Source organism: Biomphalaria glabrata, chromosome 7 (genome assembly GCF_947242115.1).
Source record: "Biomphalaria glabrata chromosome 7, xgBioGlab47.1, whole genome shotgun sequence".
Lineage (NCBI taxonomy): Eukaryota > Metazoa > Mollusca > Gastropoda > Planorbidae > Biomphalaria > Biomphalaria glabrata.
Genome location: NC_074717.1, coordinates 20,851,634 through 20,875,983, shown reverse-complemented (window position 1 = coordinate 20,875,983; position 24,350 = coordinate 20,851,634). Strand labels below are relative to the sequence as shown.

The window sequence follows — 24,350 nt, the reverse complement described above, 5'->3', positions numbered from 1 at the left end:
GAGTCTTTATTTGCGCATTACTTTCGATATAGTGTGTTTTGTAAACAATTAAACGAAATAATAATGTAATAAGTAAAGCGAATGTGTCAATGTAAAAATAGTGTGAATGGAGCTATATATCAAATCAAAATAGCTAATAGGCTTAAATCCATTTTTTTTTCAAATTAAAACATTTGCTTGTAGGCCTACATATATTTGATTAAAATTTGAGATGAATAGACTTAATTTTGTATGTTCGTGTGTTAAAGTATAAAGTAGATCTTGAGGTAGACATAGATCTAAATCTACACTAATCTAGAGTTAAAAATTGGCTTTTATAGAGTTCATTCTCGTGCTGCGCATGCGTGACCTTTTTTTCATGAATGAATATAGGCCTATCTCAACACGGCTACGCAGCTTTAGCGAACAGCGAACGAATGTATTAAAAATGCTTTAGAAAAACAAATTTGAATGTTAAATTGATTAAAATATGAAATGAATGGACAATAATTAGTATGTTTATGTGTTAAAGCATAAAACTATCTTTGCGAAAAGAAGTTTTATCATCTACATGGGCGTAGCCAGGATTTTTTTTCGGGGAGGGTTTTGGGGGGGGGGGGGCGACCTCCCCCCCCCCCCCCCCCGCCGCGGAAAAAAGTTATATATATATATATATATATGTGTGTGTGTGTGTGTGTGTACATAATTAATCTTTATTACATTCTGACCTTTTCGGAAGACGTTTATTGTAGACTCCCCGCCCTATTAGCAAGGGGGTCTGGGGGAGTTTGCAGCGCTCCGCTAGCGCGGGGCGAAGCCCCGCCGCCGAGCACTATTTCTGGTATTGAAAGCCAACAAAATGCATATTCTGAGGTATCTACAGTGCATTATCTTGCTATTAAAAAGTTTTATTGCAAAAACCTAATGTGCTATTCTTACTGACTTAGACCCTATTGCGCCGTGTTGCGCTTTTTCCGGCAAGCTGTTTCCGCAACTCTTATTTTGCGTAATTCATTTTGTCGGAAAACATGTCCCGCAAAACCTCATGCGACGCTCTGTCACAACCTTACTAAGGATTCGACTCCCAGTTCGGCATATGATTTCTTTGATTTAGACCCGATCTCTATGACTGACTCCTAAAATCTGTCTTAGCCATCTTTGTTGAGACACATTTAATGATTTTCAATTTCGGCAGAAGACTATTCACACTAATTAATGGAGCCCAAGTCACTGGTAGAAATTTGTAACCTTTCTTGACTACGCTCTTGAAATTACATGCCTGTATTTCGCTTTAGATTTTATATCGAAAAGGAAAGTTTTTTCGTCAAATCATCTGTTGAGGGGTTTTAAACTAAAAAATCTCTGTTTTTTTTTTTTGTTTTGTTTTTAATTCAAAACCCCATTTAGCTTCGATCATAGAATTTGGTGACTGTAGTTTGCTTTAAAATAATATTGAAGAGAGAGGTTTTCAACTCTAAACGCTCTGTAGGGGAATTTTAAACTCAAAACCATCTGGAGGGGTTTTAAACTTTAAAGAAAAAGCCATCAACTCAAAACCCCTTTGGCTACGCTCATAGATTTTATAGTGTGTAATTTGCTTTTTTTTATATTGAAGAGGTACTTTTTAGCTTCAAACCCCAACTGGAAGGGGGAGGGGGGGTTAAACTCAAAACCCCTTTGGCTACGCTCATAGAATTTTTAGTGTGTAATTTGCTTTTTTTATATTGAAGATGGGGTTATCGTAAATTTTGGATGGGGTTTTAAAATCAAAATCTTCTTCAACTGTGCTGTTGGAATATGGGGATTGTTGTTTGCATTTTTTTTGTTTTTTTTTATAGAAGAGGGGGATTTAACTGCAAAAACCTCTGGTAGGGGGTTTAAAACTCAAAACCCCCTGTAGGGGGTTTTAAACTCAAAGCCCCCTTGTAAAGGGATTTGTATCTCAAAACCCCCTGATAGTGGTTTTTAAAATCTCAAAACCCCCTGGTAGGGGGTTTTAAACTCAAAGCCCCCTTGTAAAGGGATTTGTATCTCAAAACCCCCTGATGGTGGTTTTTAAAATCTCAAAACCCCCTGGTAGGGGGATTTAAACTCAAAACCCCCTGGTAGAGGGTTTTTAACTCAAAACTGCCTCGGCTGTGCTGTGGTAAGTGATGATTTAGTATTAAAATCTCACCTAAAATAAACAAAATGAAAGCAAAAACCAGTCTCTAAATTCCGCCCCCCCCCTTAGGGGGGGGGGATTTCATTTCGGGGGGGGGGGGGTTGAACCCCAAGAACCCCCCCCCCCTGGCTACGCCCATGATCTTAGAGTTCAATAAGAGTTTTAGACCTACGCCTAGGAATAGACTCAGTAGAGAGATGTGTTAATGTGTAACCATTTGGTAATGTCCAATGAAAGAATGTTCGCCAGGAAATCTGTAGTCACAGATAGGCCTATCAGGAACTAATTTATGTAAAAAATGCTTTTGAATAATCTAGTGGATTGGATTTAGATGTATGTTAATTAGCTAATGATCCTTTCACGTTATTTCTCTTTCTCTACGAAAATAAAATTAGTTTTGCGAAAATGGGTTTACCCGCAGTCGATACATTATCTATTAAAAACGAAAAGAGCGATAGCTTTGTTAAATGATGGGATTATAAAGTGAACAATTAAACGAAATAATTTTTAGTACGCGATTCATGAATGAATATAGATCTAGGCCTATCTCAACTCGGCTTCGCAGCTTTCGTAAACGAATGTAGCTTTAGAAAACCAAATTTGAATGTTTATTTGATCAAAATATGAAATGAATGGACTTTAATTAATATGTTTATGTGTTAAAGTATAAAACTATCTGTGCGAAGAGAAGTTTTATCATCTTAGAGTTGAATAAGAGTTTTAGATCTAGGGATGGGATTATAAAGTAAACAATTAAACGAATTAATTTTTAGTACGCGATTCATTACGGTATTGTCTAATGAAAGAATGTTCGTCAGGAAATCTGTAGTCACAGATATCAGGAACTAATTTATGTAAAAAATGCTTTTGAAACACAAAATTGAAGGTTAATTTTATTATATAATGAAATCAATGGATCTTCTTTTGCATTTTCATGTGTCAAAGTAAAAAACTATCTGCGCAAAGTGTATTTCTTAAAATTAGATCTAGGTCTAAATCCTTTCTATCTTTTCTTATGTCAACATTGTAGACATGGCCTAGATCCATAAAATACTATAGCTGTAATAGAGTCGGACAACTTCATTTTTTTTGAGGGTCTTAAGTTTGTTTTAGGGCTACAATACATACACTACGGTCTAAGTTGGTACCCAAGGAACATTCCTGCCTAGTTTTATCAAGATTGGTCAAGCGGTTTTGATGTCTATAAGTAACATACATACATACATACACCACACATTCTACTTTATAATATAGATATCTGTGATTACAGATTTCCTGACGAACATTCTTTCATTAGACAATTCCGTAATGAATCGCGTACTAAATATTAATTCGTTTAATTGTTTACTTTATAATCCCATCCCTAGATCTAAAACTCTAATTCAACTCTAAGATGATAAAATAGTTTTATACTTTAACACATAAACATATTAATTAAAGTCCATTCATTTCATATTTTGATCAAATAAACATTCAAATTTGGTTTTCTAAAGCTACATTCATATACGAAAGCTGCGAAGCCGAGTTGAGATAGGCCTAAATCTATATTCATTCAGGAATCGCGTACTAAAAATTATTTCGTTTAATTGTTTGCTTTATAATCCCATCCATTTAACAAAGCTATCGCTCTTTTCGTTTTTAATAGATAAGAATGTATCGACTTCGGGTAAACCCATTTTCGCAAACCTAATTTTGTTTTCGTAGCGAAAGAGAAATAACGTGAAAGGATCATTAGCTAAGTTTAACATACATATAAATCCAATCCACTAGATTATTCAAAAGCATTTTTTACATAAATTAGTTCCTGATATCTACAGATTTCCTGGCGAACATTCTTTCATTAGACATTACCAAATGGTTACACATTAACACATCTCTCTTCTGAGGTCTGAGTCTATTCCTAGGCCTAGGTCTAAAACTCTTACTGAACTCTAAGATGATAAAACTTCTTTTCGCAAAGATAGTTTTAAGCTTTAACACATAAACATACTAACTATTGTCCATTCATTTGATATTTTAATCAAATTAACATTCAAATTTGTTTTTCTAAAGCATTTTTAATATATTCGTTCGCTGTTCGCTAAAGCTGCGTAGCCGTGTTGAGATAGGCCTATATTCATTCATGAAAAAAAGTTCACGCATGCGCAGCACAGAACTCTAGATTAGTGTAGATTTAGATCTACGTCTACCTCAAGATCTACTTTATACTTTATACACATGAACATACAAAATTTAGTTTATTCATCTCAAATTTTAATCAAATATATGTAGGCCTACAAGCAAATGTTTTAATTTGAAAAAAAAATGGATTTAATTAAGCCTATTAGCTATTTTGATTTGATAGCTTCATTCACTCTATTTTTACATTGACACATTCGCTTTACTTATTACATTATTATTTCGTTTAATTGTTTACAAAACACTCTCAGTGACTATATCGACAGTAATGCGCAAATAAAGACCCGCGGGTCGCGGGTAACATATGTCTAGTATATATATATATATAAATATATATATATATATAAATATATATATCACAAAGACCTTGCGAAGACCTCACAATATCACATAGACCTCATAATGACCTCAGACCTCGCGGAGACCTCACAAAGAACTCGATGAGGCCTAGTATAGACTTGGTGTAGCGCACACAATTATGTGGACAATTTAACAACATGTAAGAGATAGACTAGCCACAAAGCTCTACTGCAGTCACTTTGATATAGACTAGCCACAAAGCTCTACTGCAGTCAATTTGATATAGACTAGCCACAAAGCTCTACTGCAGTCAATTTGATATAGACTAGCAACAAAGCTCTACTGCAGTTAATTTGATAAATAAGCTAAAAGTACTTTTGAAAAATCCTAGACTGTCATTGAATCAATCAGGCTTGATTAATCTTTCTGTTTCTGCAAAGAAGGTGTCCTGCTGGATGCAAGAGTGCTGATGAAATGTCATCTTCTTCTAATGTTGCCTACACAGTGTCTATCATTCCTGAGTTCTCTTTCCATGTGCTTGGATTATTAGTTCATTGAAAAGAGTTTTTGACGGTCGTTCACTTTTATGCAACCAACTGGCCGGTAAACAAGTAAACCGCTGTAGTCGTAGGATATTTGGACTTATGAAATTTGAGATAAAACTTCAACAACGACTTTGTGAACGAAACTAAATAAAACTTTTATTACAATCTATAAACAATTTCAACTTGATATGAAATAAAATAAACTAATATTTAAACAAATCTAACGCATAAAAATAAAAACACGTCTTTACACTCTGGCATTCTGGAGTCGTCTGGCGTACTTAAAACAGCTTACGACAGTTCCAATTATCTTGCATCATTCTACAAGACTAAAATTTTAAATTAATGCTCTCTCTCTCTCTACAACTAACAATAAATACTCCCTTTCCATATCACCTAGGAAACACACCCACACTCCCTAACAATAGGGATGTAACTGACAATGTCCGATTAGTTTAATCGCATCTTCTCTCTGTAAACTTCTCTGCTCAAGCGAACCATCACAAGTATCAACTTGTTCATAATAATATAGCCCCAAATAATATAACCGTCCCCCCCCCCCTCTGATCAAACGTTTTAGTGACATAAAAACTACTTTGAAATATAACCAATGGATGTGGAGAAGACTGCTAAAGGATATCTATGATAGATCAATACTCAGCTTAAGTTACATACCTGAAATCAGTACTCAGCTGAAGCTAATTACGTGAGATCAGTACTCAGCTATTACTTAAAGTAAATAAGGTAAGAACAGTAATCATCTGTTACAGTTCTAAAGGTATCTCCCCTTGACCCTCGCTTGTGTGTGAGTAATATATTTACCCTATCTTCCATGACGTAGACACGTGAGTACCCGATGAATCACTCACAACTTTGATGGCGTCACAGGACGAGCAACTCATTCAGGTGTCTTATCGCCTGCTTGTCTTTCTTACGCGCACAACTCTTAGAAGAAAACATCTTTTGAGAGAAAAAACAAAAAAAAACTTCACATACATTTACAATTTTTTCTTAAAGCAATCTTCAAGGACTCCAGGTGAACGCTAAAGATCTTTAAATTCATAGCTCTACATATATTTATGTTACGTTTATATTCGTAAAGAGTTATAGGCCTTTCGTTGCTACAGCTTTCATTCTATTATATGTAATACAACTGACACATTTTATTTTCGGATTCTACTTTACCAGAGACAAAAGCTTTTTGCCTCTCAATTATGTAGACAGTTTTTATCTATAATATAAATCAGAAAGTAAGGCCTATGTATGTTCCTAATAAAAATCAAAACCGTTTGACCAATCCTGATAAAACTTGGCACAAAGGTTCCTTAGATCATGGCGTAATGTATGTTTATTGATCCTCCCACAACCTGGGGTGCCTATAAATAGACAAAAAGTACCTAATTGTATCTCTTTTAAATAACGAAACTTTTTTTTACAAAGCGGGTAAACCCGTTTTCACAGAAATATATCTTTGATATGAGGATGTCTGCTGAAAGGGTAAACTCTATTTCATACTCTACTTTTCTTTTCGTGACAAAATAACACACACAAAAAATTTGAAGTTTAACATAGATCTACATTCAACCCAGCAGAACAGTAATACTCGACATAGGGTCCGCTGCTGCGGGTCTTATCCGGCTGGTTGTTTATAATACAGAGAAGAAATAGAGTTGTGGTGTGCAGAAGGTTTCCTATGAACGAATTTCCAATAAAATCTTGCACTAGTCAAAAGAGTCAGTGTCACCATTCATTCAAACATTTTTCAGCTTTATTATTTTGTTCGTATTTATTTCAATTCCATGAAACACAAGACAAACACTGACACTGTTTTGGTCCCCCGTAAGAGCCAAGCAAACGTTAGTTATAAATCTCTGTATATAATTCTCTTCATGGCTCAAGAGTTTGGAAAAGAAGTAAAGGAAAGATCACTCTTTTATTTCTGCAAGTCGGACTAGAGTTACCCTACGAAAAAAAAAGAAGGGGGGGGGGAGAACAAATTGTATTCACCCGTCACAAAATAGCAGGGCCGGACTAAACCGTTGTGACCAAGAAGTCAGTGAAAGATCACTCTTTTTTATTTCTACCCCACGTAATTTTACCGCCAAAAAAAGAGGGGGGAGGAGAACAAATAATCTACTCTGTATTCACCCGTCACTAAATAGCAGGGCCGGACTTAACCATTGTTGGGCCCTATGCGAAACAGAATTCGCGGGGCCCAGTTTGGGTAGGGATACGGGTTATACGTGAAAAGTAAAGAGTTTATAATAGAAAATACATTCGTCTTTGCATTTTATTCATTCTTTTCTACGTACAGAATTACTTTACGAGCCTTGCGTGTAGCGAAGTCATACACAGTATATCATACAAATTATTTTTCACAGTATATCATAAAAATTATATTTCCTACATAGATCACGGTCAATAGCAAGAATTACCAAATGTTTTATCGCTCGTAGGATTGGCGTTTTCCATATTGAATGACACCCCAAATGACAATTTTTGTCTATATATTTCAGGAGATTTGTATGAGTTTTCTAAAGATTTTAATAATTTCCAGATATTTCCAAGACTTTTTCGTATATTTTGCAATTTCAGGAGATTTCTAGAATCTCCTGGTAAATCGACAGGAGGCCGCGGGAAATCTGTTATAAGTTATAAATTAGTTTTTATTTAATAATTTATACACCTAGAATTAGCGCGAGCCCTATGAAAGTCCGGGGCCCAATGCGGTCGCATAGGTCGCTAAGGCCGGCCCTGCAAAATGGCCGGTCGACTAATTGTATATTATTCCTGGTTAATAAGATTGTCATAAGTTACGGCTTGCAGACACTTTCCAACAAATTTAATGTACACATTCCGAGAAATATACACTAATCAGCGGTTATCCTTTGACAAGAGATCGCTTTAAAAACAAAGTCATAGCCCACCAACAGTCTTTGAAAGACTTTACACCGCACGTACGTGTTTTCAATTTAAATATTGTAACCAGGGTATAGAGTGTTTAAGTGAACATAATAACTGGACTGATTAATTACATTTACAAGTTAACAGAACTAGGATCAGTTTTCCACATAGCCATAATCGATGTTTGTCTTATATTGAAAAATATTTCAAAGTTTTTTAAACATTTTGTTAATATTTCACATTTTATGACCTAACAAGGTTGACTTCGACTTTGAAATATGCAAAATAATGTAAATTCTTTGAATGGTTTCAATGTCTTTGCATATCAATCTTCTTGTTGGAATACCTCCTATTATTCCATTACGTCAAACTCCTCAAGAAAACTGTGTGGACCCTGGACTCTGGATGGGCATCTCAACGGGTATCTTGAAAACGGCTGTAACGATTTTCGTTGTTTCTACATACATGTATATTGAAACAGAAAGCTGTCTGTATTTGAAAAAAAAAAGTTATAATTAGTTTGTATTTTAAAACTATGTCTGCTCAAGTTGATTAAAACGATAAAACGGCCACACCGATGTAGTTGTACTAGCTGTCTGGGGCTACAATCTAAGGACTGAGAATCAAAAGTAACTTTGGATTAACGACAGAGATTTAGAGATTAAGACTAAGAGAGCATTATCCGTTATACTGAATTCACGGGAAGAGCAATATTTTAACATGCTAATTGTGTCTTATAATTGGTTATCTTATATGGCTTTTTTATACAATGGCATTCGGTTAATGGGACCATCGCTTAATCGGACCACTGACTAATTCGACCGAATTCTAAAGTAATGAAACCGTCAGAGAGCAGACGTGTTTGTGTGAGAGCAGACGTGTTTGTGTGAGAGCAGACATGTTTGTACGAGAGCAGAAGTGTTTGTATGAGAGCAGACGTGTTTGTATGAGAGCAGACGTGTTTGTATGAGAGCAGGCGTGTTTGTATTAGAACAGACTGTTTGTGTGAGAGCAGAAGTTTTGTGTGATAGCAGAAATGTTAGTAATCGGACCACTGACTAATTCGACCGAATTCTAAAGTAATGAAACCGTCAGAGAGCAGACGTGTTTGTATGAGAGCAGACGTGTTTGTATGAGCGCAGACTGTTTGTGCGAGATCAGACGTGTTTGTTTGAGAGCAGAAGTGTTTGTGTAATCGAACGCTAAAATCATTAGGAACAAAATGAATTGCGCTTAATGTGGTCCCTCCAATTTAACAGAATCAGAATGTATTTAGATCTAATTACTTAGTCAAGACCACAAGTTATAGAAAGCCTCAACAGACATCAACCTGTGACAGACCTGTGACGAGCCATAGAGGTATTGGTCTCCACTTCCTACAGGTTGTGACGTTGAAGGTAAATATTTAGGTCTTCTATGAAAATTGGTGGAAGGTAGATATAACTAAAAGTTTAAATTCATCCTTATTTTAAGCTTTATTTTCTAGTATTGTCACTTTTATTGAACACTTTAAATATAAAAGTGATCAAATCTGATTTATTTGATAAAGTGCATAATCTTGTTTTTTTTTTTAGCGGCCCCCGATAGGGGAATAGACGCTATTAGTTTTGTGTGGAATGTCAGTCCGTCCGTCCGTCCCGTTTAGATCTCGTAAACTAGAAAAGATATTGAAAATCCGACATCATGATATTTTAGATCATTCAAAGTTCTGATGCAACGGCTACTTTTTTTCTTTTCTGAAAGTGAAAATTTTAATTTAAAATCAGTTTTATTTTTCATAAACTTACACCATTTTTACAACTGTTAACTATTAATAGTAACAAACACGGGAGGCTAATTAGTAAAGAAGATGACTATTTACCATATTTTTAACACATTTATGCAAACGGTTTTAGATTTTTGTCAAAAAAAAAAATATTTTGTTTACAGTTGTATTGCTACGTTAAAGTACGTCCTGTCCTACTAACTACTACATTTGCAAAAAGAAATGTTTACTTTTATTTTAGATGAAAAAAATCCTATTTAGTATGCATATAAGTGGAACATAATTTAAAGCAACAATTTATAAGTAGTTTCTCATATTATCGCTTGAACAGCAATTCAACAGCAGAAACGCAAGATACTGAACTAAAGGAAGGGGAGAACGTTTTGATATTTTTTTTACGGAAATGTTGTTTTTTTTCTTGAGGCTTTGAATAAGAACAATTAGATCAATTAGATAATTATTATAGGACATTTGTTAGGCCAGGTTCACATCTAACTTCTCCTTCACTTTCACTCACCTATCCTTTGGTCTGCTGAACCATTGGGGCACTACACAAGATCTGTCAACCTTCTTTAACCATTCTTCTTTGTCATTTGACTTTGATTGAATTTCATTCTGATATTCTTTCTGAAAATATTGAAACCCGCCTTTTTACCGACTTTGGTGGATCACTTCGGGGGCCGATATTGAGTTTGTGTTCTAACACAAACTGTCTTTGTAACCTTGTTTTCAAATAAATATGTGATTATTTCCCGTTTAGATGTTAAATCTAACCTGAATAAAATCTGCTTTGTAAGTTTTAACCTGCGTTATATGTAGACTGGAATACTTATCGAGAAATGGGTTCTACATTCACATGAAAGAGTGTTCTACGAGATCAACCAAAGTCTAAGTCTGAAGGAGGCCAACAAGAAAATGTAAGTTAACTTTAATCAAATGCATTGTCAATGTAAAGTAACTTCTACACCATTACCTGCAGTGTATAGGCGATATATAAAAGTCCTAATGCTAAAAACGTTGAGTGGTTGTGTGTGTGTGTGTGCGGGGGTGGTTGAGGTGAATGTACTTCAGGAAACGGAAATATAAAAGATTCTATTATTAGCCTAGCACGTAGATTTATAAAAAAAAAAGGTGTGGTCATGTGTAGATTTATGTTTGCAATGATAGCTTGTTGATCTGGAAGCTGCTGACAGCTACTGGAGATAAAAGTTTGAAAGAAAGAAAAACAAACTCATGATTGAAATACTATTCATAAAATACTTTAAAAAAATAATCACTCGGTAATGATGACAATGGATACAATGGACCTCATTCACCAATCTTAAACAAACAACATTTAGCCACGTGATTCTCTATCTCTTCTATACAAATTACGATCTAATTTTTAATACACAATGGCTATCACGTGATTGTTTTTTTCCGTTGGTTTATCAATATTATCACGTGACTAAATGTTGTTTGTTTACGATTGGTGAATGAGGTCCATTGAAAAAATACTATACAAAACAGTCACTTTGTTTATTGAGTGTTTTATCCTATCTTCAACAAAGAAGATATTTATGTCCTATATATTTCGTGTGTCAATCTAGTCACGTATGTTAATCAATGAATTAAACGTTGCTTAGTCGTTGGTTTTCCTGACTGATTCAGGCAACCCTTTCAATTCTCTAATGGCACCAGGTAAGAAGGAGCACTTGTATGAATTTGTCATAGTGTATGCAATAAACAATGTGCCTCTATCTTTGTGTCTTTCTGAGTATTTTATTTGGCTTTGTTTTATTTATTTGTAAATTTTATTTCGGTGTTTTATGTATTATTGCCACTTTACTTTTATTCTTCTGTCCTCTAGTGTCTTTAAGTTTAAGTGATTTTACTAATGGTGTTACTGTAATCAAATTTGAATATTGGACTGTTGTAAATCTTACTGCTCTATTTTGTATTTGTTCAAGTTTCTTAAAGTTTTCTTGAGTTGTGGGATCCCAAACAGAGGATGTATATTCTAATATCGCCCCAAATAAATTTAAACAGTTAATTTTAGTTTTATGTTCTTATTTGAGTTATACAAAAATTTGTCTTAATAAATCCTAATGTTTTGCTTGATTTTTAAATAATTTCATCAATATGGGGATTCCATGATAAATTTTCATGTATTATTACACCTAGATATTTTGAGTTTTTAGTCTGAGTTATTGGAATACCCTGAATAAAATATGTAGTTTTTTTTGGTTTTAATTGTTTCGTTACTCTTAATAACTGGCATTTTTCTGGGTGGAAAGACGTGCTCTAATTTGATCCCCATTTCTGTAATTCTTCTAATTATTTTTTGCACAATTTCATTATCTTGTGTTGTTTTTAATGTTTTAATGATGTGCAAATACTTTTGTTACTGAACTAGTACAATTTGGTAGGGCATTTATGTAAATTAGAAACAGTAGTATTGTAGAGTTATTGATTAAACTCTAAAGTTATTGTCAAATACGACATCAACTTTTTTTGTATCTTTCTATGATCGATGCTAACTTGGCGACTTCTATTTCTGATACTGACCGTGTTCAAACCAAAATAAATAAACGACTACAATTATTTGTCGAAGTGATATCTTTAAAAACTGTATGATCCTGATTGCACCAAACCATTACTAGTATAAAATTGTTCAAAAAATCAGTCGTGGCGTCTAAGTGTCTCTAGCTTCGAACTCTTGAAGTCTCCACCTCGCGACTTGGCAATCTGAACGTGAACTGTGAAGATACACCAGCTTTATTTCATTGCACTATAAATAGCCTCATTTCATCTTCCTTTATCAAACAGAAGTTTGTTTTAAATTTTATTTTTAGCAGCCTGAATTTTATTGATATCTTTTTTTTTATCTAGTCTTGCACGTGACAGGGAGTGATAAGTTGTATTTTTTTATTTTTCTTGGTTGGTTTATTTTGGGAAGTGGGGGGGGGGGGGGCTATACGTCTTTTCTGTGTGTGGCTAGCGTAGCGTAGTCCAAAGTAGCGGTGTTTTCATTCACGAATCTAGTTTATGACCAACCTTCAACTCAGTTGTTCACTTCCTGTTATTGTATCACCTTTGACTAGACTCCAAGAGAGGTAGAAACAAGAGGATCAACAACTCGTGACGTAGCACCAGGGCGTCGAATAAAATCATGTTTCAACAAGAGTCTCTATTTGTCTAAGAGCAAGAAGTGCAAGATCCTGATAGACCAGGGTTTAAATCTATGATCGTGAAGCTGACTCCAACGCGCTGGAAATTAATCTGTAAATTCATCAAAATAACATGTCATTTAAATATGTATTTGGACGCTTTGGAAAACTTTAAAATCTGTTAAAAATAGCAAAACAATAAATCTTACAAGCACAAGCATTCAACATTCTTACATAAATTAAAGATGGATTTGGTAATTAATTAAATTTGTTTTATGTAGCAAAAGGAGATAAATATTGCAATATTGAGTTATAATATCGCATTAGTTCTGCAGTTCATAGCTTTTTTAAAGTTTTGTTTTTATTTTGATTGTTTTATTTCATTATTTTTTTTTATTTATAACAATGTTTCTATTTATTTATTATTTTATTTATAATCAGACCTGAAACTTATCATTGAAATCACATTGAATACCAAGGGGCATATCAATTTCATCTTTGCCTAGCACTATACTGTTTTCTTGTTTTTTACTTTCGCTGTTGTCGCAGAGGTCTAAGAAGTTTTAGTTCAAATCTTGATGTTTCATCTCAACTTTTTAACCTTTTTTTCTATCTACCAGTTTCCGGTCTCCGAATTCGATTTTGAATTCGTCGTTGAAGTATTGGACACTTTGGTTCATCGTCTATTTGTTTCTGTGCGTTGATGTGTCAGTCCCCTTGTCAATAAATATGGTTAATTTAGATCTTGCTACAAGATGACCTATTTGTAAGCATAGCAGTTGTGCTCACAATTACTGTCCGGAGACTGGACATTAATCCCAGGAACTACTTGCAGACGTACTTGCAGATCTATGAATGTTACTGTAACATGTTACAAGATCGATCCAACTTGACATGACGATACAGCTCTATGAATGTTACTGTAACATGTTACAAGATCGATCCAACTTGACATGACGATACAGCTCTATGAATGTTACTGTAACATGTTACAAGATCGATCCAACTTGACATGACGATACAGCTCTATGAATGTTACTGTAACATGTTACAAGATCGATCCAACTTGACATGACGATACAGCTCTATGAATGTTACTGTAACATGTTACAAGATCGATCCAACTTGACATGACGATACAGCTCTATGAATGTTACTGTAACATGTTACAAGATCGATCCAACTTGACATGACGATACAGCTCTATGAATGTTACTGTAACATGTTACAAGATCGATCCAACTTGACATGACGATACAGCTCTATGAATGTTACTGTAACATGTTACAAGATCCATCCAACTTGACATGACGATACAGTTGGATGAATGTTACTGTAACATGTTACAAGATCGATCCAACTTCTAGGAACATAACTGATTGATATCATTGATACTTCCTTGAAATACACACTGGTATTATTAACTTTAGTATATATATTTAATTGGTACAAGACTGACTATAAAATATCTTACTACATTGTTACTTCGTTAGCTTACATCTTAAACTAGACTGTCTGCTACATGACTACTTGGTCAACTTACTGTTACATGACTACTAGGTTAACTTACGGTTATGACTACTTGGTCAACTTACTGTTACATGACTACTAGGTTAACTTACGGTTATGACTACTTGGTCAACTTACTGTTACATGACTACTTGGTTAACTTACGGTTATGACTACTTGGTAAACTTACTGTTACATGACTACTTGGTTAACTTACTGTTACATGACTACTTGGTTAACTTACTGTTACATGACTACTTGGTTAACCTACTGTTACATGACTACTTGGTTAACTTACTGTTACATGACTACTTGGTTAACTTACCGTTACATGACTACTTGATTAACTTACTGTTACATGACTACTTGGTTAACTTACTGTTACATGACTACTTGGTTAACTTACTGTTACATAACTAGTTGTTTAATTTACGGTTATGACTACTTGTTTAACTTACTGCTACATGACTACTTGGTTAGCTTACTGTTACATGACTACTTGGTTAACTTACTGTTACATGACTACTTGGTTAACTTACTGTTACATGACTACTTGGTTAACTTACTGATACACGACTAATTGGTTAACTTACTGTTACTTGACTACTTGGTTAACTTACTGTTACATGACTACTTGGTTAACTTACTGTTACATGACTACTTGGTTAGCTTACTGTTACACGACTACTTGGTTAACTTACTGTTACATGACTACTTGGTTAACTTACTGTTTCATGACTACTTGGTTAACTTACTGTTACATGACTACTTGGTTAACTTACTGATACACGACTAATTGGTTAACTTACTGTTACATGACTACTTGGTTAACTTACTGTTACATGACTACTTGGTTAACTTACTGTTACATGACTACTTGGTTAACTTACTGTTACATGACTACTTGGTTAACTTACTGTTACATGACTACTTGGTTAACTTACTGTTACATGACTACTTGGTTAACTTACTGTTACATGACTACTTGGTTAACTTACTGTTACATGACTACTTGGTTAACTTACTGTTACATGACTACTTGGTTAACTTACTGTTACATGACTACTTGGTTAACTTACTGTTACACGACTACTTGGTTAACTTACTGTTACATGACTACTTGGTTAACTTACTGTTACATGACTACTTGGTTAACTTACTGTTACATGACTACTTTGTTAACTTACTGTTACACGACTACTTGGTTAACTTACGGTTATGACTACTTGTTTAACTTACTGTTACATGGTCTCTTGGTTAACTTACTGTTACATGACTACTTGGTTAACTTACTGTTTCATGACTACTTGGTTAACTTACTGTTACATGACTACTTGGTTAACTTACTGATACACGACTAATTGGTTAACTTACTGTTACATGACTACTTGGTTAACTTACTGTTACATGACTACTTGGTTAACTTACTGTTACACGACTACTTGGTTAACTTACTGTTACATGACCACTTGGTTAACTTACGGTTATGACTACTTGTTTAACTTACTGTTACATGGTCTCTTGGTTAACTTACTGTTACATGACTACTTGGTTAACTTACTGTTACACGACTACTTGGTTAACTTACTGTTACATGACTACTTGGTTAACTTACTGTTACATGACTACTTGGTTAACTTACTGTTACATGACTACTTGGTTAACCTACTGTTACATGACTACTTGGTTAACTTACTGTTACACGACTACTTGGTTAACTTACTGTTACATGACTACTTGGTTAACTTACTGTTACATGACTACTTGGTTAACTTACTGTTACATGACTACTTGGTTAACCTACTGTTACATGACTACTTGGTTAACTTACTGTTACACGACTACTTGGTTAACTTACTGTTACATGACTACTTGGTTAACTTACTGTTACATGACTACTTGGTTAACTTACTGATACACGACTAATTGGTTAACTTACTGTTACATGACTACTTGGTTAACTTACTGTTACATGACTACTTGGTTAACTTACTGTTACATGACTACTTGGTTAACTTACCGTTACATGACTACTTGATTAACTTACTGTTACATGACTACTTGGTTAACTGACTTTCTTCTTCCATTGTCACTTCACTAGTAAGCTAAACTCTCTCTTTCTCATACGTCCCAAGTGTTCACATATTATATTTTTATCAAGGTTCACCTAAATATAACAAAATACAATAAGTTCACTATTTTATCTGAGACACACATATATCATACATCAACGCCCAGTAGTCTAAGTTTTCTCCTGTTCGCCCTACACAATCTATGTCGTCTGCTGAACGCAACAGTTGATACTCGAATTTCTCTTTTAAAAGATCAGGATGACTTTTAAAAAAATCCTAGTTTAGCTTAAAGTAAAATCAGGGTTTACTTTAAAAGGTCTGAGGTAAACGTTGAAAATGTAGTTGTTGAATTTTAAAAAGCTAATAAAAATTAAGTTATAAAAGGTCTGTATTACCTTAAGAAAGGTCAGTATAAAATGTCAGGGTTAATTCAAAATGATCATAAAATTATTTTTTTTCAATGGCTATTTTGCAATAGGACGCCAGGGCTGGTCTTGTGAATGCGCCACTTCTGCAGTTTAAGCCTTTGAAACAGCCACCGCCATTGTTCCCTCTTTGTGTCTGCGTAGCGTCAATGGATATATTTGATCAAGCCAGATAAGTTAGCCACTTTGTGTCTGGGGATCGCCCTGGGAGGTGGGGTGGGTTGAAGAGAAAGGTGTGGCAAAAAGAAAAAACAAACACTAGTTGTTGAGGTGTCCGCTAATGTCTTGGAGTTGTGGAGGTGTCCGTTAATGTCTTGGAGATGAGGAGGTGTACATCAAGTCCAGACAAAAAAAAAAAACAACAACTGATAGTGGTGTGAGTAATTCGAACGTAGAGCACATCTCGTGGGATAGTGTAACTAGGGAAAGTGTAACTAGGGAGAGTGTAACTAGGGAGAGTGTAACTAGGGAGAGTGAAGAGAAAGGTAAGAGGAGACCGTGCTCTCTATCGCCCCGCTATCTATGAAGGCCATCACTGTGAAAATATTCTTCTCTAGTTATGATAATGACTCATTAGTTATCAGCATTTTGTTACATATCGTGGCGTGGCGTATCGTGGCATAGAGAATGATTCACCTTCCTTCACCTATCCCTTAGTCTGTTAAACCGTTGGGGCACCATACAAGATCAGTTGATCGTCGTTCTACATTCCTGTCTGTCTTTTGCCTTGAATAGAACTTCATTCAATGACAGGCCCGTCCATTATTTTATCTTGCCTTCCCATCTCTTTCTCTGACTGCCTCTTCTTTTTCCTGGTGCTGTTCCCTGAAGGAAGGTTTTTGCGAGCCCTGAGGACCATGTGATTTGGCCAAATAGCTTGACTTAACGTTTTTTGACAGTGGTTAGCAGGTTATCGTGGGGTCAATTAACTGTATTAATCATGTTTCTAATCTCTTCATTTGTGATGCTGTCTTTGTATGTGATGCCTAGGATCTTTCTGTAGCATCTTAGTTCCATTGCTAGGATCTTTCTGTAGCATCTTGGTTCCATTGCTAGGATCTTTCTGTAGCATCTTAGTTCCATTGCTAGGATCTTTCTGTAGCATCTTAGTTCCATTGCTAGGATCTTTCTGTAGCATCTTAGTTCCATTGCTAGGATCTTTCCGTAGCATCTTAGTTCCATTGCTAGGATCTTTCTGTAGCATCTTAGTTCCATTGCTAGGATCTTTATTTAGCATCTTAGTTCCATTGCTAGGATCTTTCTGTAGCATCTTAGTTCCATTGCTAGGATCTTTCTGTAGCATCTTAGTTCCATTGCTAGGATCTTTCCGTAGCATCTTAGTTCCATTGCTAGGATCTTTCTGTCCGACTTCCTGAAGACATAACGTCCAACTTCCTGAAGACATAACGTCCAACTTCCTGAAGACATAACGTCCAACTTCCTGAAGACATAACGTCCAACTTCCTGAAGACATAACGTCCAACTTCCTGAAGCTTGACCGTCGTTGACGTGTAGCACCAAACTTCTGGTAGACAACTAAACCGCTGTAGGAGTATAAGAATTTAGATTGACAAATTTGAAATAACTTGAATAACTTCTATGTGAAAATACAAAATATAACATTAATAACAGTGTCGACAAAATCAATTTGAGATCAAATCAAATAAATGTAGTAGACTTTAATAATAATACAAAAATGCAGTTTTTTTTAAAACTAACACACTACAAAAACGTCTTTTCAGTCTGACGTTCTGAAGTCGTCTGTCCTTATCTTGCATCATGCATACTGTATAACTAACCTCTTCCCACCGTTACCCTAAAAACACACACACATACTCCATAACAAATGGCCATCCTAGTGAAGCCATAACGGTCATCTTATTACGGCCATAACGGTCATCGTATTACAGCCATAACGGTCATCCTAGTGAAGGCATAACGGTCATCCTAATGAAGGCATAACGGTCAACCTAAGGAAGCAATAACGATCAACCTAAGGAAGCCATAACGGTCATCTTATTACGGCCATAACGGTCATCGTATTACAGCCATAACGGTCATCCTAGTGAAGGCATAACGGTCATCCTAATGAAGGCATAACGGTCAACCTAAGGAAGCCATAACGGTCAACCTAGTGAAGCCATAACGGTCAACCTAAGGAAGCCATAACGGTCAACCTAAGGAAGCCATAACCGTCACCCTAGTGAAGCCATAAACGTCACCCTAGTGAAGCCATAACCGTCACCCTAGTGAAGCCATAATGGTCATCCTAGTGAAGCCATAATGGTCACCCTAGTGAAGCCATATCGGTCACCCTAGTGAAGTATAACGCCACCTTACTGAAGGCCTAACTGCCATACGTTAGGGAAATAAGTCTTGAGACTCCCACGATGTAGTGATAATGTATTTACACCAGTAGCTCCAGAAAGTCGCCCAATAAATTGACTTCTTGTAGAGATCAGTTCCAATGTAATAGACCAGACTTTGTTTTCTTCGCGACCTCCTGAAAATGCCAGCGTACTTTAGCACCGATCTCTATCTATTGAGGGGAGGGGGGTGTATTCTTGTTTTTTGGGGGAAGAGGGAAAAAAAGAAGAACGAAGGGGAGAACATTTGGCGGAGGCAGAAAGACAAAACTACAAGGGAAGCAAGGGCGATAACTTGTCCAATTCAACGCAGACAACTTTCGGAATCAAACGGTGTTCGGTTTGTTTGTCCGTTTTTCATCTTTTTTAGGTAAGCAATTTTCTTTTATGTAAGCAATTTTCTTTTATGTAAGCAATTTTCTTTTATATACTGGTGACTACCAGTCTGATATGAACTGGTTTCTTTAATTCTAAAAATAGATTGGTGTTGGTTCACATTTGCTTTTTATGTCGCGCCTGTATTATACATTTTCATGTATGATAGAATAATATCAGAAAAAAAATAATTCAGGTTAACAATAGCCCTTAACAGGACATTTGTGTTAATATATATATGTCACATGTAAGTCGCAAATAGGCCTTCGTGGCCATAGGAAATACTACATTCCACACTAATCTTCTGACCTTTATTTATTTATATCATGAAAATAATTCAATTGGCAAATATAATAATTGTTACTAAACGCAACAAAATATTTGAAATGAAATATTTATATTTATATTCTGTTTGGAAACATACAAAAATGGAAACTCCAATTGGAACTTGTTTGGATCAACTCACGTGTTGTATTGATTGATCTGTCTTAGTTCAATTACTAACTATAGATATATTGGCTTCCTGATACTTTGTTTGTATAAGTTACAGTTTATATTATTAGAGTTATCTTTAAGGTATCCCAGTAGAATTGCGAGTGCGCTCTTGTGGCGCTGTTAGGGTTTATCATGCCTTGATGTTTGCAGAAGAGCCAGCACTCCACCAGTCAACTAAAATAAATCTATTGAAACATATTAAATCTGTGCGTGCATTACACTTCATTACAGTATTTACAAGAAATACAGGCAACGTGTAGTGCTTGTCTTTGTTGTTTTTTTCTTCTATGCATTGTTTTGATAGACCTAATTTACTATTTGACTGAGTACAATGAAGTAGCCTGACATAAACGTGTGAGTCATTCACTGAAAAGTCCCAGGTTCCTTTCTTAATCCTACCAATGAAATGCGTGATGATGATCCAATTGGGTCAATTAATTTAGTTGTGAATGTGAAAGGAAAAGAATGCTAAGCCAGCTAAAACAGACAATTAGTTTCTAGATATTTCTCCGACCTATAAACTAATGGAGATTAGAAATTTTAAAATAAATGTGGGGTATTCAGAATTTCGAAGTTACCAAACAAAAAAAAAAAAGATCTCTTTGCTTTGCGCTGCAGTTTAGGCTCCAGACTAGATTACAATAATATCGATAGCTACGTTTGAAGTTAATTTGAATCAGAATCTTGGCTTCCGAACCTAGAGTCCTGGGTTCAAATCTCGGTGAGGACTGGTATTTTCTTAGGTTATATTTTAATGTTATTCAATTAGGTTATATTCTTAGGTTATTTCCTTTGGTTATATTCAAAGGCTAATTACTTGGTTATATTCTTAGGTTATTTCATGTAGTTATTTTGCAAAGGTCATTTTCTAATATTTCGAAGGTTACCGGTATTTTATAAGTTTCTACGTCCTAAAATTATTTTATAAGGTTATTTTCCGAAGTTCATTTGAATGATTATTTTCTAATATTGATCCTGGAATTATTTTCTTAGAGTATAATTTTAAATAATTTTCTAAGCTTATTTTAAAAACCTGTTTGCTTTTATTGTTAAAAAGTAAAAGTACTATATCAAACTCTCATACATCAGTCACGGAACACTTCACAAACGTGATGTTTCAGCTAAAGGCTAAATACACAATGAATAACAACATTCGAGCATTTATCTCTCAGCGACAGATAGTTGATAAAACATCAGTGCAGCTTTACTTTTTCAGAAAACATTCACTCGTCAGGCTGACGGATGCGCAAGCATCAATGCAGGTTATTATATCAAACCCAGGCTTCCATTAGACTTGGGAGATGATCTTTGGGAGAGCTTGGAAACCCAGGCTTCCATTAGACTTGAGAGATGGTCTTTGAGAGAGCTTGGAAACCCAGGCTTCCATTAGACTTGAGAGATGATCTTTGGGAGAGCTTGGAAACCCAGGCTTCCATTACACTTGAGAGATGATCTTTGGCAGAGATTGGAAACCCAGGCTTCCATTAGACTTGAGAGATGATCTTTGGCAGAGATTGGAAACCCAGGCTTCCATTAGACTTGAGAGATGATCTTTGGCAGAGATTGGAAACCCAGGCTTCCATTAGACTTGAGAGATGATCTTTGGCAGAGATTGGAAACCCAGGCTTCCATTACACTTGGGAGATGATCTTTGGGAGAGCTTGGAAACCCAGGCTTCCATTACACTTGAGAGATGATCTTTGGGAGAGCTTGGAAACCCAGGCTTCCATTAGACTTGAGTGATGATCTTTGGGAGAGATTGGAAAATTTTTGAAGAAAAGAATGCAGAATGATGTAGAGTGTACTTTCTAAATGGGGTTGAGAAGGTCAAGGTTGTTGCTATGAATGCATGTATTTAGGAATGTTTTGTTGTTGTTGACTTATGTCGACACATTGACAGAAAATTCTGCTGAATAAAACATGCCCCGCAGTCAACACATGGCCCGCAGTCAACACATGCCCCGCAGTCAACATCCAAAAAAATGGAAGTTTGTATTCTCTAGCACAGCAGATTCAAACTAGTTACAATTACAGCCTTATAGTAACATTTTAACATTCCGTCGTGAGCACAATGTATTATTATGTGCAATCAGATTCTTTGTTTTTCACTTTTAAAACACCAGTCAAAGTACTCTATTTCGTTAGGAGACTTTCTCTCTCTCTCTCTCTCTAACCCCCCCTCTCGATTCCACAACCTTATTGAAAAAAAAAACTACATCCAAATGACATTTAGGAAATTTTAATTTAAAAAGAAGGAGCAGCATCAAAGAAGAAACATAGAGACAAAAAGAGAGAGAAAGAGAGAGGGAGAGATTTGCGTCTGTCTTGTTGATGGTAGCCTCAGCTCGTTGTCTGTCAAGATTTTTCTTTATGTTTTTAACGCTGATCGTTGTGAAAGAAATTTACAATATTGAACTTCAATTTAATAGCTGTGGTCACGCTGACATTAAAGTTGAGTTTTCATTTCCTAGCTGTGGTCACGCTGACATTTCCTAGCTGTGGTCAAACTAGCGACTAATGCTGATACTAAACACTTTATTCTGGGTGTAGCCAGGAGAGATTATTAGCATCATTTTTAGGAAGGTGTGTATACGCCCTTAGATCTTTTCCAAGTAATCAGACGAGTGTGCGCTAGCTTGATGATAAAAAAAATACAGAAATGGTGCAGACGATGGATGATAAAGGAAACCGGAACCTGGTCGATATCAATTTCAATGTTGTGTTTTTATTTCTTGAAAGTTTCAATCTGTTTCAACCAATGAGTGGTGCTCTTTATATCCTTGTTTATGACGAAATATTTCACCTTATCTTTAAACGTGGCTAGAATTAGGCAATTTGTGTAGACATCTTTTGAATCTAAGAACGTAAGCTTGAGTTTTAGACAAGGTGTGCAGCAATAACGGATCCAGAACAATGGATTTAGGGCAATTTTGTGCAAACTCTTATCCCAACCTTACGTAAACCCTAACTCTATGGATAAACACACAGACACAGACACACACACACACTTAAATACATATAGATTGATATGAATTGAAAGCAACGTCTTACGCACTTCGTCGAGAAGGAGCTCAGACGCCAAGGGCTTTCTTAATTTAATAGATGCTTAAACGCCTTCTCATGACGTCTACCGTTCATTGTCCATCCTATTATAACGACAGGTCAAACTGAGTGAAAAAAAATAAGGTGAAGGCAGGGCCGGTTTTATGCATAGGTTAACTAGGCAGCCGCCTAGGACCTCCGATTGATGGGAGCCTCGCACAGAACTCCAAACGAATTTTGTTAGAGAAGACATAGCGACGACACGTATGCCCAATGTTATTGTTGGGGTACACTAGGGTTAAAGTGAAATGGCCTAATTGTATTTTTTCGCTGTTTATTTTTTTTTTTATTTCATTTGGGGACACCAAATTCATTTCAGCTAGGGGCCTTCAATTATCTAAGGCCGTCCCTGGTGGGGGGGGGGGGTACTGGCACATACAGAAGCGTGAGTGACTATCGAGAGATATGTAGCATAAATATATCTTTCTATGCCATAATCATCGTAAGATTATCTTCATGTAAAGTGAATCCTCTTGTAGTAGGTCTGTTTTGGTCAGCAGAAGACATCAACTGAACAATCGTAAAACGCTCTATAGAAAGTCAACAATTTTAACCCACGTAAAAGGGGTACTATTGGTTTGATAGGTGCACATTGAAATATAAAAATAATTCCAAGATAATTTATTGTACCCAAAAAATATGAATCAACTAAAAAATATTAACCAATTAATTATTGGTAATAAATTATTTTGTTTGATATCGAAAAAGGGAAAAAAATCTACAATATTGCAAGATATAGTTGTAAATGTGTATTTCTACCCCTTAGATAAACTTCGTAAAGATTGCTTCGTGTAGTTCCACCGTCTGACTTGGGTGAATCTACGAGTTCAGTTGTGACAAATTGCTTTTCATGTTAACGTCATGTACTTTCTGTTTCCATCGCCTGGTTCAAACATAATGTCTGGTTGGCTTAAGGCACTTTTCAAGACTTCACAAATATCATGTAAAGACAATTCTGAAGGGATTTCTTTTTATAAACTGTGAGATCTGAACAAAGTGGCAGGTGAAACTTTTAGTCTTAC

The 24,350-nt window shown here is 35.5% G+C and overlaps 1 protein-coding gene across 4 annotated transcripts in view; it reads left to right on the top strand.

The window, feature by feature from the left end:
• LOC106072235 (FH1/FH2 domain-containing protein 3-like) overlaps positions 1 to 24,350 on the top strand; it is a 187,610-nt gene that overhangs the window by 22,116 nt on the left and 141,144 nt on the right. Inside the window, exon 1 of one of the 4 annotated variants that reach the window (XM_056036677.1) lies at positions 19,603 to 19,726. The exons of the other annotated variants lie outside the window; for them this stretch is intronic. The gene's annotated coding sequence lies outside the window, so the exon portion shown is untranslated. Of the gene's footprint in view, positions 1 to 19,602; positions 19,727 to 24,350 lie in introns of those variants that run through there. 4 annotated transcript variants of the gene reach the window in all.